The following is an 8,589-nucleotide window of genomic DNA, read 5'->3' as shown; positions in this document are numbered from 1 at the left end:
ATGCTCCACATGACTCCAAGGCTATGTGCCACTGACTGATCTAGGCACCCTTCTTTGCAGAAAGGGCAGAATATATATCAACACCCCCATGTAGTGAAAGAGCCCCAAGCACAAACAACAAGCTCATCCCTCAGAACACATCCATCTCAAGCACTAGAAGATCGAAAGCATGCACACCCAGAGTAGTGAGCCAGATGGACATCTTGTCATGCCAACTTGTTTGTCCATCACGGAGTAGGATCACTAAATTCAAACAGAACACGACCTCTCTATGATTACGCTCATTTAACAATTTAAAGCTCAAGATACACAAGATTAGTCAAGAATTACGGCACCACATGGCAAAGCTGGATATTGTAGTACAAACTGCTTGTGAGAGGGCTTCTCCTACCACCTTGAGGCACTCCCACACAAAGCTGTATTGTCGCCAAAAGAATGGTTGTCCACCCTTGTACCAAACACCACACAGCATCCCAATAGGCTCCCAAGTCAGCTCTCCATGCTGAATATTGAAGACCCTCTACAATATTATGAGAGGGCATCTCAGACCTCAGCTTTAATGACCTATGAAATACAGACCATAGTTACCACCAACACATGTAAGACTCTCCCCAGAAAGCTGGCCATAAACCAACAGAACTTGATTCGCCTCATCCAAGACCAAAAGAGAGACAGAGAAGGCCTTGAAATGTATGTTACATAACTGCAGATCAGTGACTAAACAAGCCATGGACATAGAGACAGCTATCATATCTGATAAGCTTGACTTGAAACTCACCAAAACATTGCTAAATCACTCTTCCTCAGCCTTAATAGATACTCTAGTAGCTCCTTACTACATTAACATAAACTTTGATCGTAATGTAAAAGTAGAAAGTGGAATTGCATGTATCCACTGAATATTCTTGCAGACAAGGTGCTCCCAAATGGAGAACGTATTCTCCTATGAATACACAGGAGTGACAATCTGCACAGCAGGCAGATCCATGGTTATATTGCTCCTTCTCTATGTACTTTCAGGAGACAATGAGTTGTTGACTGCGTAAATTATGAAACTATCACAGTCCACCCATTGCGGCACCTGAACGTGACATTTTTTGGAGACTTAAACCGTCTGGTAACTAAGTGGATGACATAAATGCTATCACTCTAAAGAACTTTCTCAATAATCAAAACCTTGTGCAAGTGTATGCAGGACCAACACAAAACAAATGAGAGACACGCAATCTAAACATATCCAAGGCAGTAGCACTGAGCAGTGACTCTATAAACCATTTTTACTAGTCAGAGTATCACCAAATTATTTTCCAAATCACAGCCAATGCACTGAAAACAAGTGGCCAGGGGGGTCACTTCCAAGACTCTGGACCAGAGATACAAGAAACTTAGATTGGGATACTCTACAATTCTCTGCAAGAGGAGCCTAACACCCTCAGAAGAACTATGGGGCGCAAAAGAATTAATGGCTCACTATAATCACACATTGACCAACATAATGGAGGTTGTAGCCCCTCTACGCATCAAAAGGCATACAAATAAGTTAACACTGCTGAGGTGCTACCTGAACTTAAACCAAGAAAGAAGGAGAAGAAATACCTACAAAAACATGTATGGAATGCCAAAGCAGATTTCTTCAGATACTGACTGGATAAGACCAGAAACCAAACAGGCAAACTGTTTGAGATTCTTTCCATAACACTTCCTAATCAGTGTATTGCCTGAACTTTTGACTCAGAAAGGGTCTGATAAAGGGAGCCCTTGCACGCCATGAAATAGTTATATTATGTTAGGAATTTGGTTTGTAGTTGGCAGAGTTATGTACCTCGGCCACGAAGAGACCACAATCTTATTCAGGGTAATTGACAACACACCGTAATTAATCATCTGCTCACCCTCTGGTAGCTTGGCACAGAGCAGTCAGGTTTATCTCAAGAAGAAATGTGTAAATTATTTGTGCAACACTTCATTCAATAACATAATGAAAACACCACATTAAAGACTTCATGCGGGTTAGATAAATAGATTATTATTATGTTATGAATAAAATCCAATGTGATATCACTTTTTAAAGAATAAATGAAAAATAGTGCTAAGAAGCAATACGCGCTAAATGGGTTATCTGGTGGTGCTAGATGGGGTAAAGTCAATGGTTCTGACTACCCTAATTGGAATGTGAGCCAGATGCAGAGACTCACTTGGGCATGCTGAACCTAAAGACCTTGATCCACGATGTTTTGTCATCGACCAGGATGAGAAGTACAGCCGAGGTGATGCATCGATGTTGAGCCACGCAGTGGGTGAGATGCATCAATTTTCTCCACACAATGGCGGTAATGCGTAGGTTCTGAGAGCAAGCACTGATTCCAGATGCAATGTACGGCTGCTTCTTCCACAGTAGACGATGTGTCCATGCCGAAGGCAATGTGCTGGCTCAGACGACGATGGGTTGGGTCCACTCCACACAACAATGAGGATATGTTGGTTCAGAGGGTGATATACCGGGCCTGCTCCCCACAATGACGTGAATGCGCTGGTACCGACTTACGCAAAAGCAAAGATGTGTGGGTTGAGACTCACACAAAGGTGAAGATGTGCTGGTTCCAATGAGGATGTGTGTGTTCTGGATGAAGAAGCACTTAAGCCTCACTTTAAAGAGTCTAGGACTGGGATAGCACAACTTGGCTCAGTAAAGTCACAGCTTGCAAAGTCCAGGTGCAAATGAAGGTAATAGAAGTCTTTGATAGCCCTGAGACATGGAATAAGAGGGGAGCCAGCAACGCCTTGGAGTCACACTGGGTTCAATTGATGCAGGTCCAGTCTTTCTCACCCAGGAAGGAGAATAGTAGGCAGTAGGGCAGCTCAGTAAATCAAGAGCACAGCAAGGCAGAGTCCAGCAAAGCAGCAGTCCAGCACAGTGGCAGCCCCTTCAGGAGCACAGTAGTTCTTCCAGGCAGAGTACTCACTGATCCAGATGTGTACTGATTTTGTAGTGCCAGAGGTCCAGTACGAATACCCAGTGGTGCCTTAGAAGTGCAGGAGACTTCAAAGAAAGCTTTGATGTACACAGAGATTTTCCCTTCCTGCCCTGGCTCCAGACACATTACAGGGGGTTAATAAGTCCATTGTGTAGGAACAGGACAAGGCCTACTCAGGGGTAAGTGTCAGCTCCTCCCTTCAATCCTGATCAGGATGGCACATGTATATGCAGATGACCACTCAGGCATACCAACCCTTCCTTTGTGTGTGGCAGTCCAGGAGGAATGCAGGAAGCCAGCTTTCACCCACCCAGACGTGTAGTTTAGAGACAGGAAGAAAGCACCACATGGCTAAAGTCAATAAATGGCAAGTTTCTGAAAGTTGGAAAAAAAACTGGGACGATGTCCCAGACAACGGGTGCACTACAAGAAAATCACTCAGAGAAGAGTGTAAACAAAATGCAATCAAATAGTGATCAAGCGTACAAATACAATAATATCAATGTAACATTGTAACAAGTTGACATTGTATGCAGATTCAACATCAGAATGTGACACATGATGTTGATAGTAGCTTATTGATATATTTATTGAGCAGTCAGAAAAAAAAATGTTCTTGCGTTGGATGATAACATGTAGTGTAGTTCCAATATTCCCAATAGGCACTGCGCATTGGAATAACATAAACGATAGTTTAGACGTAGGACTGAGGTTGACTAGCCGCTATATGTATCAAGCTATTTAGCATTCGCAAAGGCCGAAATTCTGCGAATTTCGGCCTTTGCGAATGCTAAATAGACAAATGGAATGTATCAAACAAGTTTGATGCAAAATAAGGATTAGCAAAATTTGCTAATCCTTATTTTGCGATTGCACTTAAGGAATTGCAAATTTTGCAATTCCTTAAATGCAATGTATCAAACAAATATTATGGAACAAATGCCATTAAGGATTAGCAAATTACCACCAACTTCTAGTTGGTGGTAATTTGCGAATTCTTATCAAAAAGCTTTTTTGAAAAAAACCAAAGGTGCCACATGACGCCCATACATGCCCTTAGGGCATGTATGTGCGCCATATGCCCCCAAATGTCTTTTTCAGGGGTGCAGCAGGGTGTTCTTGAGACACCCCTGCACCCTTGGAAAAATCCCTAATTTGCGATCAGCAAATTGCTAATCGCAAATTGCACTTTCATTCCTATGGGCCTCTTGGCCCATGGAAATGAAGGGGTAATTTGCGAATGACAATTTGCTAATCTCAAATTAGGAATGCTAAGGAATCGCTATTGGAAAGCGATTTTGTACATACATACCGTTTTGCATTTCCTAAATAGCGATTCCTTAAAATTCGCTATTTAGGAAATGCAAAATGGTTTGTTGATACATATAGCGGTATGTCTCTACTGAATATGTTAGACTTAATTATGAATGCCAGCTAGCTCAGAGGTCACTAGAAACTTTCTCGAATTAACAGGAAGGAGTTAACTTTCCTGATTAGACAAGATGGGATTAGTTTCTGACAACCGCATAAACATGACATCTTTGCTCCCTCCAGAATAAGGAGTAACTCTCCAGAGTCGTGTGAAAACAAAAGACAGCTATTTCACTCAGTCAATCGTGCATGCTTAGTTTCACCAGGAGTGCAGAGAAATAGAGAGACGGGCGTTTTCAATAAAAGTTGTTATTTATTGAGCAGTCCTCTTTCTCATGCAAGAGAAGTGAATTGCCACAATTGCAATACTTATCATGAAGTAAAGTGCGTACAGTAAAAGGAGTATTATGAAATAATACTGTAAAAGCATTTATATGGTTTCTAAGCCATAAGATACTTAAAACGGATAAAATATATACATACATAAAATCATTGATTAAACGTACTCAACTGGTGCTTCTAAGATACCAAAGGAAATGATGGACGGAGCATTGACAATACAAGCACTCACCCCCAGTCAACTGATCTGGGTTTAATACATCACCGTTCTTTAGCCCACTCTGCCACCCCAGTTCAGACATGGCCATATGCAAATCAGTCTGGCCCTGTGCCTCATGGGAACAGTCCAGCCCGAACTGCCAAGCCATGCCTTCCCTGGACCGGAAACAAGCTACAGAGGACCGGTTTCTGGCATTTCAGCCTTCTTCAGCTCGGCTTGCTTGAATCCAGTGGCAAAGTGAGCAAGGGACTCACGTCTGAGCATACCCTTCCAACTTATGGCGAACAAAGAAAAACCAAAGGAAATGATGGACGGAGCGGTGACAATACAAGCACTCACTCCCAGTCAACTGATCTGGGTTTAATCCATCACTGTTCTTTAGCCCACTCTGCCACCCCAGTTCAGACATGGCCATATGCAAATCAGTCTGACCCTGTGCCTCATGGGAACAGTCCAGCCCGAACTGCCAAGCCATGCCTTCCCTGGACCGGAAACAAGCTACCGAGGACCGGTTTCTCGCCTACCCCGGTGTACCTAACCTAAACCTAGTACGTGGGAAGGAGTAAGTGAGCTGCAGTTGAAGTTAAGTTAGTTTTTGCCAAGAATCTGAATCAAGAATTCTCTAAGGATCTAATCAGCTCCGTACCTTGGTTATAGAATGAAGGAGGTCTTGTATCTCTTTCTCAGGACTTGATCTCCCAGCAGTCCGCAAGGGTGACTGGAAACACTGGAGCTGGATTTCTCAGCAGGAGAAAAGACAGCGTCTCTCTCAGTGCGTCAATGGGAGGGTCGGCTTCCTTCGGCACTCGCTACAGCTGGGCTTCGGGTAAGGAGATAGCCGATCTGCTCCAAACCACCGTGTGTTTGCTTAAGGCAGATGCTTGTATATTTATACCTGGAAGGTGCCGAGTTTGACGTAAGGTTGGACATAAGACGTCACTAAGAACTTACAGTTCTTGTACAAATCAAAACAAAAGCAGGGGGAATACCCGGGCTGCTGGAGGCTTGGTTTGTTTAAAGAACGCTTTGTACTTTCAAGGAGTCTATGGGAGTAGCCTTGCCGTATTTGGACTGCATTGGCTATGACTAAATGTGGATATGATTCTTATGCCTTTATAAGGATATGATATGTTATAACCACATAAGGGCATGAATCGGGAATATTTAAATAGGGTCCTAGATACGTTTACAACACCCACTCCACGTATAATGTCCATCATTACTAAATACTAAGCAATACTAAACATATAACGATGCATGTGTTTTCCAACCCACCCCAAAATACATAAATTGCATTTGAAATGGTATCTGGTATATACACGAAAATGAGTATTTATACTGTACGTTTTTCAAGCAGTGGTATCATTAAAAAAATGCATATATGGTACGTTTGCTGAATGATTTGCGAAAATTACATTTATGAAATGGCTCTTAATACAGAAGAGAAGGTCGAGACCATTTCATCACATATTTATACAATGCTGTACATGTGCTAGAGGCTATGTCAAAATATTGTCTCTAGAGTCTCTAAAAAACTAAAGCTCTGTTCTCTAAGAATAGTTCTACTTTAAGCAGAGTACCATGTGCCAGAAAAAGGGTAAATATTTTGGAAATGGAAAAAAATATTTTCGCTTTCAGGGGAAAAAATAGTTCCAATTGTTTTCAGTAGTGTTGTTTATCAAAAACTGAAGGCCGAATTTAGAGTTCAGGGAACGCTGTGTGATCGTTGTTTCAAAAGTTATTCTCGTTGTTAGGAGAGAACATCAAATCAGACAGGCTGGCAAAGAATTTGTCTACAACAGTAGGTGAAAGTTGGACCAGGTCTGAAAAAGTAGAAATAGTGCAAATGTGCGAAGCATTGCTATCATCGATGTCTGGATCAGCAATGTTCACGGAAGGTTGTACCTGTGTGCCGCTTTCATCTTGTACTTCACCGCCACCTAATCGTAATGGTGAAGTCTCAACGAATGCCGTCATCAGAATAGGTAGCCGCTGGGGACAACACGTTGCATGAGCTGTTACCGAACCAAGCAAAGTATCGATATCCATTGGTACTGCTGATGGTAGTGTAAGACAGATGTCCAACACGCATTCTTCTCCGCATAGCAGACATCGAAGCACAGGTAAGATGCAATCTTGCCAGATTGATCTGAATGAAAGAAACCAGGTAGTACTCAGATCTCTTAGTCGGGCAAAGCCGAGGACTTTAGTGATCCGTTCTCGGTATCGTATAGCCACGATCGTTTCTTCCAATGTAGCCTGAGTTTTGTCTGTGGCTTGACCTGCCATATCGGAGCAGAAGTAACAAAAATAAAATTCCTGCTAAGAGTCCCAAAAGAAGAGGCAGTCCGCCGAATACAGAATGCACAAAATTCGGGAAGATGCCAAGAACTGTCTCAAAGGGTGCTAACAGTCCCAAAGAAATTGTCTTAAATACATGTGCGATGCCATTGGTATCTGACATGTTTAAGATTTGGCTTAACATTTCTACGAAATGCACGGGGCAATTTGTCGATAATAGGGAATGTATCTCTGCCGCTGTTCTTGCAACTTGCAGATCATACGTCTCTTTGGACGAGGTTAAAGGCACAGTTGTCTGTAAAAGAATAGACTTCATTCTGCTTAAAGTATCAATTCGAATAGAAGAGATATTCAGAGAAGGCCATATTTCTGCCTCCTTGTCTGGTTTGCTGTTTGGGTACAATACTTGCATACAGCAAATGACCCTGGAAGTAACACTCACGAGATAGGCTTTTCCTGCACCATGCCACAACAGCTGTGGTCACTTATTATAACATAGCTGCCGTTGGAAAGCTGTCTGAAAAAAGGCTCTATCTGTGTTGCAGGAGTGCCGTGCAGGTGACATGAAAGGTTGTTTGATGAACCTTCGCAGGCTCCATGCAAGTTAATACCTTGACACAGGAGTGTACAGCTTAGTGATTTTTTACAATTGTTACCACTAAGAAATACTTCACTATAACATTTATGTGTATAAGGTAAATTCCAGGTTGACTTGATGTATCCTTTACCCAACCTTTCATACAGGCCTGCTGGTATATACTTTTGGCAATATTTAAACTGAAAAGTTGTTATCGGAATTATAATTATACCATGTATTATCCATTCAATGACAGGTCTCTCTGACATTGTCAATGGTAATCTCTCAAGTTTTTCAATGCTCAGAATCGTATAGTCTGCTCCTTTTTGTGCCAAACTGATTTGTTTATCAGTAAGGTTAAAGATAGAAAATAATGACGTTGTGTTGATTAGACGCCATGACACCTAGCCTGAACGCAGATTTTTTAACGTCCAGCCTAACTGTACAATAGAACGCAATTGGGACTGTCCATGTTGTAACATTAGCAAGTCCTGCTCTATTATATCAATAGCAGATGATATAATGCTGTCCAGTGAATAAATTCTGGAGGACAGAGTCGTTAACCCATTGCCCACTACAGACAGTGATTTTTCCAAATTAATACGGTCAATTTCTCGTATTTTTTCAGCAGTTTCAGTTTGCATTACTTTCCGAGCTTCGTTGTAAGCAGCGTATATACCGGCATACATGAAACGGTTTTGACGCTGTTTGCGAGGTCCCATTATGAAATATTGCAAGTCAGCACCTTCTTTAAGTAAAGTCAAGTGTTGCTTAATTTCAGCCAGTGTAGATTTCTGTAGCCATTC

Source organism: Lissotriton helveticus, chromosome 10 (genome assembly GCF_964261635.1).
Source record: "Lissotriton helveticus chromosome 10, aLisHel1.1, whole genome shotgun sequence".
Taxonomy (NCBI): Eukaryota; Metazoa; Chordata; class Amphibia; order Caudata; family Salamandridae; genus Lissotriton; species Lissotriton helveticus.
Note: the sequence above shows the minus strand (reverse complement) of the source record.